Raw genomic sequence first — 12,654 nt, 5'->3', positions numbered from 1 at the left:
TCTGGAATGCAGGAAGAGACGAGTCCTAACATCTTTCCATATCTCCCACACCCAGGGCAGGCTGAAGTCACAGAGATGAGCCCATAGGGCACACAGTCCATTATTTTACCATACATGTTATCAGTCTCCACCTTCCCTTGAGTCAGGAATGTCCTCTCTATCGGTTACCAAGAATGTGTTTTACAATATTAGCAAGGAACCATTTCTCTGCTATATCAACTGCAACATTAAACATCCAACCTTGGGTTTCAACTGCCATTTCAAAACTTCCAACGGTTCTAAACCTCGAATCAAACCAACCAGATACAAGATGAGTAATAACATTGCAATATTTGACTTAGCTCACAGAAAACCTGCCGTAGCGCTCACAACTCACCACAGCAATGCTTGCCGTGTTTCACAGAGTGGCACACCAAATGACATACAAAACTCTCTGCACCCACTGCGTGAACTTTTCAAGGGTGGTATCATCTCAGATGGCAAATTTGCTGTTGAAAAAAGCATTTCAAATGCATGTGATGGATTAGTGTAAAAAGTTTCAAACATTTTTTTCCAGCAATTTTATAGTTAACAAATACACCATCCGGTTGCTTAAAGTGCACTACTTCTTGTTTTTTAGCCTGAACACACTACTCACACTACAAAATGTAATGTTTGGAATTAGGCAGATGCTTTTATTTCAAAGCTTGATGTTATACAGTGTATCAGTGCATGCATTCCCTGGGAATCGAACCCAAGACACTGGCGTTGCTAGCACTAATTAAGCTATGATTATGCTAAACGGGACACACCTCAGGAATTCCGAAGCTTAACACAAAGCATATAAATGGTTAAAACACTGTAACTTATGGCCTTTGATGAAAAATATTACATTTTAAATGAATGGAATGATATTTTGGCTATTTGGGGATTTTTCGAATGATAGCCATATTCACTTGACCCACTGCTGGAGTTGCTAGTTTTTTTAATCATTACAGAAAAAAATTATAATAAAAAAGTTTTCCCAATCAGTTTCCCATTTCTTTTGTAAAAACATAAACATTCTTATAAACATTCAACCATTTTGCCAGCTTTCAACTTCTGAAAAATCAATTCTGGTCAAGTTCCAGTTTATGCAATATTACTAAAAATCTGAAAAGTCAAATGGGATTTAAGGTTTAGAAGAAAAATAATAATCAGCAATATTATCGATTTAACTGCACTGACATTATTGGATGAGAACAAAACTTGAATTAAACTGAGCTGGATAATAACTCCACAACATTTACACTGATATTAAACTGAATTCAATCAACATTTAACTACACTGATTTGAATAATGGCACTATTATTTTTTGTAGGGCTGCTTTACAGCTGAAATGGAATTACTGATAGATTTAACTGCATTAATGCTGTTATTTTCCAGTGTATTTATGTAAAGCTCTTTCGAAACAGACTGTACTGCATAAAGCGCTTCATAAATAAATGTGACTTGACTTTTGGTACTGTGCTGCTATGGTCTACACCTGCCTCTTCATGTCTTCAGTTATGCTGTAGCTGCAATCACATTCTGCGAGCAAGTCAGGGCACAACCCATCGGCCCAGCAAACACTCAAAATCAGCTGATAACTGATGACTTGGAAAAAAAGACTGGGTTCCACGTGTCACCTTTGAACTTCTTCTGGAAATTAAAAAAGGAAACAGACATGACTAAAGAAAGAAGGCTGCTGAATCTTCTCATTCAATGAAGAGGGCGGAAGGAGACAAGCATGGTGATGTTTCCTTCATGTTAGGGTTAGGCGATGTCTTCAAATTTTGGCATCGGATGATGTCTACAGTGAAACATTGTGATGGACAATGACATCGGCGGGGGTATTGGGGAGGTGTGCCCGAAGCATGAATCCTTATAACGGAAAACAACTAATGATTCCTAACACTGTGTCTACACCGGATTCGAGCGGCATGGCTCGACAAAATACTATAGAATCACTGATCTATAATAGAGATTTATTATATATAGATCAGTCAATAGAACTCATTATAATCAGTGATTATTCTACATCAGTGCGGATGGCGTGGTCAGTAAAATGCTGCCGGTTCTATTTTTGTGCTGACACAAATTTCAGATTTTCACGGTCCCACACGACAGTGTAGAAGTTGTTGCATGCCAGCTGATGTAGACACAAATGTTGCGTGTGATAGACACTGTGTAAGGAGAGACTGAGGACGATGGCGAATGATTTGCAGATCCTCAGTACCACTGACAAACATATAATCTTGTAAAATGTGTGGAAATTACTACCGCTCCATAGTATAAACAGAGTACGCTCGATCGCGAATCTCTAAAGTGATAGTGAAACTAAAAAGCGATCGTGCATTCAAAAAGGGGCGGGGAGGTAGGCATCACGATGCCGGCACAACATCGTGATGTCTGTAAGCCATCGGCGATGGACGATGGCATCATCTATCAGCCCAACCCTACTTCATGTGCACCAAAACAATGGGCCAAGGACAAATCAGGCCGGCAATCAAATGCCCAATGGATGATCAATGATTCATCAAACATAACAGCCTCAGACCCTCTGCATTTCCATAACAGACTTGAGGAGAGCGACTAAACAGCGAAGCAATTTCCATTACAGCTCACACTATTGTTTAAATATTCAAATGGCACACCAAGAGAAGAACTTCCTTTAAAAAGATGCTCTGCTGGCGTATTCACGTTTAACGGGGAATTCTAAACGTCTGCTGTATGAGCATGTGATTCTGAGTGGTTTGGGATTTTTAGGCTTTTCTGGCTTTTAATTCAGGACGCCACTAACCATTTTCCTTCAGGATCTGGAGAAAATTAGAAAACCTCTTTAATATTCATGCACAAATTAATATTAATAGTAGCCTGTGAATTGAGTGAACCTAACGCTAGTGTCTTCTGAACTCTCAGATGAAACAAAAACCTACAACAACCTCATCTCTATATAAAACACTCCCCAAGCGGTCACGGTTGTTCACATGCACTATTTTTCCATGCTGAAATATGTGGGTGTATGTACACAAGACCGAAACAGCCCTAGACAGCCACGACACCAAAGAAAGGTGACAGTGAGGTTAAATGGGATCTTTACCACAAGGATGAATTAATAAATACAAGTCTTCCTGTCTTGATAAAAATCAAAGATGTCGAAAACATCCAGTTTTCACATATCAGATATTACAGATATCTTATTTCAATAACTTAATTCAAATACAAAGCAACTCATCTTTATGCAAAGTTAAGCATGCACAGATTGCATGTGGGTCTTGACGTCATCTTACAAACTACTGGATAGTCATTTCTAACCTCACCAAGGCCCATTATAACAGTTTTATATAACAGGCTGCAAGCAGTTTAAATATCATGACTACAAGACTAAGACTCAACAGATAAGCTATTTTTGAGATAAAAATGTCCAAAACTTAAAACAGTCATCAGCTTTTAGTAAACAGCATTCAGACATTAATTTGGACGGGTGCACAAAGCCTGTTCAAGGGTCCACTTCAATGGCTGAGCAGAGTGGCACTTCATAATCATACAGGCCTACTTAATAATCAAAATCCTATCCATCCTTGTTCTCCTGTCATATAACGGAAGGAGAGAACAGAGGGAGGATTGAAATGAGACACGAAGCATCTGTGGCCTCGCTCGGCGGGTTGACAGGAAGTGGCCCTGAACTCTGTGCGGACACTGTAGCACTGTGTTCCCCCGAATGGACCACCACCACGTCCTCCATTCAAATGACATCAGATGAGGACAGATGGGTCCACTGCCATGAGAGTTCGGAGGGGTCGCCCGCTTTAAACTCTTATCAGTGACCAAAAATGGATTTCGGACGCATTGGGTGATGATAATGAATAAAGTCAAGCTACAGTATATAAAGCAAAAAAGTGAACAATAGAAGTACAGGCCATTTAATAGGGTTTCAATGGTTTAGCCAACAAAACATTGTAAAATATGCAGTCCCAAATTTAAATATGGTAAAACAATGGTTTCATATGGGTAAATATAGGTAAACATATGTTTAGAACTTCAAGAACAGCATTTGAATGGTGCAAAGTTGTGGGTCTGGACACAACCTTACAAACTACTGGATAAACTGACTGTAGATACATCCATCATTCACATCCTGTTTTGAGTCAAATTGAAAGTGCCTATTCAAACTGACTGATGATTTGATTAAGAGAAAGTTTCTACATGAGATATAGGGGTCAATCGTTTATCAGCCTGTCCGATTATCGGCACAGATATCAAGCATTTTTATGGTTATCGGTCATTTTCAAAACTGATTTGCCAATAAAACAATTTAAAAGCAATTAAAGAGTTTTTGCCAGAGCCTTTGTTATTCTTAATTTTGATATTAGTTTACATTTTTATACCAGATATATAAATATCAAAATACCAGTTATTGGTCTACTTGATCTGTAATAATCGGTATCGGCCCTGAAAAACACATATCGGTTGACCTCATAATGAGATATAACACAATAAATAAGCTTCAAGCTTAAAGGCAAGCCACCAGTTCATGTTAAGTATGTCAGGCTGGCAAACTCCTCTCAGAGAAGTTGCATCTCCTCTAAATAAGCCATTGCAGCCATCAAAGCTTTTGTAACAACCTTTAGTAATTTTGCAACACCTTTAGTGATAAATTTCAAGACAATTATTTTAATTGTTTGTCTAGACATACACATACAGATAAATGTCTTTAGCTCAATAAATGGTCGCTGTGACTTCATATTCTGAATGATACACACTATAATCAGAAGTTTGAAAGGATCTCAGAGGAGAAAAAAATAAAAAAAGCAACCAAAATTTTCACAAAAACAAAAAGCAAAAAAAAAAACTCCATTTACCAATGAATTTGTGCAACTGTCTTTGAGCATTGGAACTAATTAAATGCATAACTGGGACAGAGCAACAGAACATGGAGAGGCAGCTACACGCAACAACAGAAGTCAGCCGTCTGCTGCATTAAAAATTTAATAAGATCTGTGGGTGTCCACAGCAAATCTCGGCTGCATTGTCCAAACCCAGAGAGGCTGATAGCGTGACCATTAAAAATGCAAATTTCATTGCCAATCACACAAAAAGTGGCGCTTGTTAAATCACGTGTGAAGTACAGGCATCAGGGTCTATCGTAATCTCTCTTTTTAAATACACATTAAAAGGATGATGATAGAGTTTCCTGTGATATCTCAACACCATCCATAAATCAACAGATGTTTCTGAAAATAAAATATTAAATAAAACAAAACATATACATTTTAAAATGTATTTATATTTTATATTATATTATTATACATTATTTCATATAATATTTAATACATTTAATATTTATGCATTGTAAGATTTTCCAATGAAATATTTTTATGACAATTAGACACATTCAAATTACAAAACCAAAAATGTGAATTTGTTCACCATATACTTTCAAGACATTGCAATAATTACTATTTACTATCATGAAAAATATATTTGTATACAGTATATGTAAGATTATTTTATATGGAAAGTTTAACATTTATGGGAGATTTGAGTAAGATATGAACTAATTCTTTGTATATCTCTCATACATCTTAGTGGCTCAAGTGATATAATTTGGTCAAAAGGCTTCCCTTAATTTCAGTCTGAGGGAGTCTCTCTGTTGTCCTCTGGTTCTCCATCTCTTGACTAATCGTGACACTCATTCACATAATAGCATTTCAAAAGTTGAAGCCACTTTTTATTGCATGGCAATTCTCAAAGTCAGTCAAGAGAAACAAGCGCGTCATTCATAACGGAGCCCAAAGCCCAGTGTATCACTCTTCACGGACAGAGGGTCCCAGTGAAGGAAGGACAAAGGCCCCACTACATCGGCACATTACCAATTAACAGGGATTTTGCCTTAAAAGGCTGCTTTTCCAATGATCTCACTTGAAGCCGACTTAAACTTCCATGTCTTTCACTGAAAGGCATTCACAGAATTCCAAAAGGCATTAAGGCCACTTCATGGACTCCTTCATGGCCCCTTCTTCAAGAGTCCTCAATGGTGTTATGAGCACGTCTAATTAAGACCATCAGTCCCTCTTCATGAAAGCATCCATAAGGACCATCAACAGCCACGGGCAATGCAGAGAAACAACAGATGAACATACTGATGACGGATGCATTAGCTAATTGCTCCAAATCACTATAGGATAAACAGCTCATTGGAATAAACACTAGTACAACAGATTTAATGGAATACTTTAAAGTGATCAGATGCTCACTCATTACAGCGTTTCAGTTCTGAGTCTTGTGTTAGATTTCTTTATTGATGGTGCTTATTGGGTTGGGATTCAAACAAATCCCTAACTTGTAAAATTGTTACGGACATGGATGATTCCTCAAATCAGCTTTTTAAGTAAATGCAAAATGACTTTTCAAAATGACTGGACTTTTACATTTTCATCTAATGGACAATAAAAAGGGTGGTGGTGGGGGGATGACATATGCACACCTACTTCGTTGAAAAAAAAATCACAATTGCATTGTAAATCCACTCTGCTAAACCCCAAGATTAACATTGACACTGAGACTTTTTGGCAAAGACTCAACATGGCAAGTGCCATTTGTACAACAACAGAACTGGAATTTATTAAAAATCAAATGTAATTCAACAGAGAAGGTGAAACCCAAAGATAAACCCAAAAACGGCTGCTTTACCAGCCAATGTTGTGCTAAATTTTTCAAACCAAAGATGATGCGCGAAGTGAGGTTGCACACTTAAAAATAAAGGTTCAGAAGAACAATTTTTAGCAAACAGTTCTTAAAAGTAACATTTTTCTTGGTGTAAAGAACATGAAATATCTAAAGAACCCTTTTCCTTTATTAAGAACCTTTTGTTGAATGGAAAGATTCCATGGATTTAAAAAGGTTCTTCATGGAACTATCAACGCCAATAAAGAATCTTTATTGAGCATACTCTCTTTTTTTTCACAGCAATGCCATAGAATAAACATTTTGGTTTCTCCAGAGTACCTTTTAGTGAACAGTTCTTAAAATAACCATTTCTTCTTAGTCTAAAGAACATTTACTCTAATTTTTTCACTATAAAGAACCTTTTGTGGAATGGAAAGATTCTACGGTACTAAAAGGTTCTTTATGGAATCATAGATGCCAAATTGAGAACCTTTATTTTAAGAGTGCAGTCTTCCAAATATTCAAACCAGGGATGATTTGTTTAGTACAAACCACGTTCTCACTTTCACTTACCTAAGTGCATTTTGCCATGAAGAATGAGGAGGCTGGAAAAACGAAACACTCTGAGGACAGCAAGTGTGGGCGAGGTCTTTCCACCAAGATGAGAAGTGGTAAACTAACAAATTATAGCTCAGTTCTATGCTCAAACTCCCCTGATATGATTTCTAAGGCTCTAAACCCATGACTTGTTTTGTACTGGGAATATATGCAAATGTAAAGCCCCTTAATCTACTGTTAAGTGATGCAAGGTGTTTCTCATAAAAAGCACTATTTGAGAAAAGAAAAAAAAAACACAACTACATTAGTGGACATCACAATTCATCTCATGCACATGTCTGAAAAAGCCTAAAAATGACCAACCCAATCTCACGAGAATAATATTTTACAAGTTGAATTTGTACAATGTGATTCATATGAATACATACAATTTTTTGAAAAATGTAAGCATTAAGGTCCACGCCTAAACCTACCCTTCAGTGGGGCGTGAACAGAAAACAAAAACGAACAACTGTGTATGTGTATTGTATGAATTCATACAAATCAGCCACAAATTTGTCCAAACATAAAATAGTTGCCATGAGAGTGTGTTGCAATGACAAGTTCATTCAAGCCGATTTAAGGTTTGCTCAAATTTAAAGATGTCCAAAAATAGGAATTAAACACTCATGCCTCATGGCAAACTCAATATTTAGAGATTTGAGTCATCTTGAGTGGGAGAAGCATAATCCCAAACACCGCCAACAAAGCAAGCGAGAACTTCTCTTTAGTTCACTGAAGAGGTTCACTGGTGCAGCAGGCGGAAGATAGATAGATAGATAGATAGATAGATAGATAGATAGATAGATAGATAGATAGATAGATAGATAGATAGATAGATAGATAGTCGAATTAATCAGTCTATCACTAACACATTTCATTAAAAGTAGAAAAAGAAGCAAGTACTGAATAAAGAAGTAAACCCCACTCCATCAACGATCTTCGTCTCAGATGTTTCTACTAAACAGATACAAATGAGAGAATAGTTGTACTGTACACATTTATAAAATGAATCCGGATCATATGTGGATTCATACTGGAATCTGTCATGTAATTTTGGCAATATGAACACAGTTTGAGACATTGTTGTCATCTGCTAACTCCAGAAATTACTGGCGTGTTTTTCCTCTGGGAAAATATCTGAAAAGCTGTTTATTTATCCTCAACATTGTCTAAAATAAACAACCGACAGAGTAGAGAAAGAAAAAAAAGGGGATCTGATTTGAAATTTTCCTTCCCTACAGGGAGATCAGGTGTGACGTACAAAAAAAAGAAGAAGAATAAGAAAAAAAGAGACAAATCCAGACTAGTCCTTGACAGGACTTCGGCTAGTTTTAGTCATCTGAAACAGCTCACCACATTGCAGTTGTTTGTCACACAAATAGATCAATAATCGCATGAATTGCATCTGGTTTAAATGGAAAACATCACGAGCATTTGTTGTTGAGACACAATCTTACAGTCCATTTAAACCGGAGAAAAAAATACCCGGATTTATAAACACCATGGACAAATAATAATCGGCATGGACTTCGTTTTAAACAATATGCCAGAACGTTTATATAGCCTCCTTCATAAATCGGAAATGTGCTAAAATTCACCTTGAGCTCTGTTTCTAATCTGAACGCCCAGCAAAAAATATACTAGCCTATATAAAACATAATCCAGACATAACGTACTCACCTTGTCGAGAACCACGAATGTGGCGTGAATAAAATCCTTTCGGTTTCCGGTTGCTCTGATTGACCTTTGAGTTACTGTTTTCGCTGTATGAATGAATGAGGCTCAGCTCTCCATAGTCAATAACTCTGACCGGCTCTGATAGAAGAAATGAAACGGAGCGAGTGAGCGCGTTCAGTGCGCGTTCATGACGGGGGTTGCCTGGGAACGCGCACAGCTGCTCGAGTCATCGTTAATAACAATGTTCAGTTAATATATCCAGCGTCACGATCAAACGTGATCGGGAATGATCTGATGCCTGGATATACAGCAGGAGCTTACGTCGTCCCTGAGAGAGCGCGCACGGCCGAAGGGGGAGTCAGACCCATGACACCCGAATGATGATGAGGGGAAACTGGAGAGGCAGCGGGGAGGGCAGGGCGCTCTGACGTGACACTGTTTTACTACGTTACACTTGACTAGCAGAGACAAGTCTGCACGCGCTCTGTTTCTGAGAGAGAGAGAGAGACAGAGACTCAGAGAGAGAGAGAGAGAGAGAGAGAGAGAGACAGACTCAGAGAGAGAGAGAGAGAGAGAGAGAGGGGTGGGAGGCCTGGAATGGGGTTCATCATGACTCTGTCGAGAATTTAAGGTAACTGGGCCACCTATTGCTGGATCTGGGGCACCCGAAACGTCATTTTGAGATTGCTCAGTGCATGCTCATGGCTTACATTCACTACTCTGTCATAAATGTAAATAAATAATTAAATCTGACAATCATACTGACATATAGACATTTTTGGACAAATCTGTCATTGGAATGAATCATTTAAAGGGTTAGTTCACCCAAAAAAGAAAGTTAGCCCATTATTAACTCAGCAGTGACGAATGCAGACTGGCAGTGGAGAGAAAAAAACAAAACAAACAAACCAGTAGTCACGAATTAGAAATGCAAAACCAGGATTTGTACAGAAGAATGTCAGAGGATTTGGATATAAGCCAAGAGGAGACTGGTTTTCCTTTGCTAAAGTAAGGCAACTTTGCTTCCTTTGCTCCTGTAAACAAACATTGGTTTTCGCGAGACTCCGAAGCGCATGCGCTACGTCTGCATCCTATGTCATCCGCCCGGAAAGGCTTCCGTGTACAACTGTTAGTTTCGCCTAGAGCCATGGATCACCAAATTGATTACTTTTACCATTTTAAATATGGATGTTTTGTATATTTATTTACAGGATAATTTTTAAAAACACGTTGATTCGCTACAGGAGGCCTTATTCACCCCCACTCATTATACTGCAAAAGACACGCAAAATTATCCCCACCTACTGGCGTGACATTGTAACATACAACAAGAAACACTGGAACCAGAGTGAAATAATAATAATAATAATAATAATAATAATTATATAGGGAGAGTAAATATAACTGAATTAGAATGCCAATCCTCACTGAATATTTGAGACTAGACTGATTGACTCATTAAATGGATTCATGTTTTTTGTGAGTGCTTCCCTTTAGCTTTGAATTTTCTATTACTTATGACAAGTCTCATCAGGTTTTGACAGCCACACACATACCAGAGATAAAGGCTTGAGGCCAATTCATGCTGTCTTCCTTCATTTGCACAATATATGTTTGTTGTACAGTAAAGCCAAGTTTTTAGCCAAAGATGTGGCACTGCAGCCCCCTGCTGGCAAATACTGGTTGCTCTTGGAATGACGTCAACACATTATTTACATAATTCCAGCAAGTGACAAACATTTGTACAAAATGAGACCATTAAAAAACAATGTAATCACAAGAAAAATTAAATCAGGTTTATTCATGTCCTGTGATTTATTATTATTAATATCAATAATAATAATTAAAAAACAGCATGTGACTTGAGAAACTAAATAGGGAGATGTTCCTGGCAGAGGATTTCTTAGCAATAAACATTACAGATTGTATATTGTGGTACAGAATTATATGGCATGACATCTGCAGGTTATATGGATTTGAATCATACACAAATATCAGCAGCACTAAACTTTGAACATAAACCTGGTGTTTAAAAACATAATTCGAGTGACATGTTAGTGTGTGATGTGATTTGTGTTTGTTAGAATTAAATTTGCACAAAAGGAAGATACTCATGCAGTACTGAAGTACTGAAAATACATGTGTGGATTCAACAGAGTGCAGTGTTGATGGCCATCATACTGAATCATTTGCTGTTGTTAGGTGAAATCACACTCGACTCTGTTTTCCATTCGCTTCTGTTCATATGCGTGCAAATGTGGGAGACCGAGAATGCATGCATATGTGCAGAAGATTCGTCTTTTGCTGTGTGACCTGTGAATTCATAAAGATGTTTGATCAATGGAAGATGTGAATGTCACACAGAAATATATATATATATATATATATATATATATATTATATATATACATATATATACATATATATACATATATATATATATATATATACATATAGATATATATATAATATATATATATATATATTATATATATATATATATATATATATATATATATATATAGGATATATATATATATAATATATATATATATATATATATACATATATACATATATACATATATATATATATATATATATATATATATATATATATATATATATATATATATATATATATATATATATAAATATATGCATACTCAAAGTGTAGTGTGAAAGCACCTTTAGGCAGAAAGATTTTGAAAAGGGGCCTGAACAACAACAACAACAAAATGTCTTGGAGCTTGATGATTTAAAACCGAAATGCTCAGTTTTGCTTCTTAAAGGCATAGTTCACCAAAAAATGAAGATTCTGTCATTCTTTACTAACTCTCATGTCACTCATAAACATACTTGTTTTCTTCCAAGGCCTATCCTTGCCACTTTTTTCAATATAATGCACAGTTAGTGATGGGAACTGGGCCTGTCAAGCAACACAATGACAAAAAAAGCATAATAAAAGTTTCATAAAAGTATATATCAGGACTTCAGAGGTCACTTGATAGCTTTGTGCTTATTTTAAGTTTTTATTTACTTAAAATCTTGCAGTACACCTTGATGCCTTCCTGTGTTATTTTAGTATTTTATATATTAGTATTAAACATTATTGTTCATATAATAAATACTATAACAGTATATAAATGTACATAGTTTATTTTGAATTCGTTTTAAATGATTATATTTTCAATTTTCATTTTAACTTAAGTTTTAGCAATTTAGTTGTTTTGTCACTTTTATTATTTTTGGAGTTTTAAAATTTTTATATAGCTTTTTATATTTTATTATTATTATATTTTTTGTTTGTTTTGATTTTATTTGATTTTATTTCAGCTTTCTTTCAATCACTGAAAACAACTGTTTTAGTTAAATAACACTGATGTGCTCATGAGAATTAGCAAAGTCCAATTCATGACCGACTGTATTATTTTGAACCTTTTGAAATGTTTTTTTTTTTTGTTACAATTTTAAAAGGCATTACATAGCACACAAATTTATTACAATTTATTTACATTTTTAAATTAAACTTACATGACAGTTTTATGCAGCTTATGTCATTTTTGATGCTTGAAAAGTGCCAGTCCCCATTCATCAGAATCTTTTGGGGGAAAACAACTTTTGGATTATTCAGAATGCTCTTTTTGTGTTTCACAGATGGTGGTTTTGAAAGTGATCCTAATTTTATTGTTCCTTTGTGTCGTTATT

The 12,654-nt window shown here is 36.1% G+C and overlaps 1 protein-coding gene across 2 annotated transcripts in view; it reads right to left on the bottom strand.

The window, feature by feature from the left end:
* The window catches only part of src (v-src avian sarcoma (Schmidt-Ruppin A-2) viral oncogene homolog), a 53,531-nt gene extending 44,160 nt beyond the window's left edge, over positions 1-9,371 (bottom strand). Inside the window, exon 1 of one of the 2 annotated variants that reach the window (XM_042750050.1) lies at positions 8,951-9,371. The gene's annotated coding sequence lies outside the window, so the exon portion shown is untranslated. The remainder of the gene's footprint in view (positions 1-8,950) is intronic. The other variant, XM_042750051.1, reaches the window with a different exon arrangement.
* Positions 9,372-12,654: the final 3,283 nt, after the last annotated feature.

Source organism: Cyprinus carpio, chromosome B23 (genome assembly GCF_018340385.1).
Source record: "Cyprinus carpio isolate SPL01 chromosome B23, ASM1834038v1, whole genome shotgun sequence".
NCBI classification, from domain to species: Eukaryota; Metazoa; Chordata; class Actinopteri; order Cypriniformes; family Cyprinidae; genus Cyprinus; species Cyprinus carpio.
Note: the sequence above shows the minus strand (reverse complement) of the source record. Positions and strands in the feature narration are given on the sequence as shown.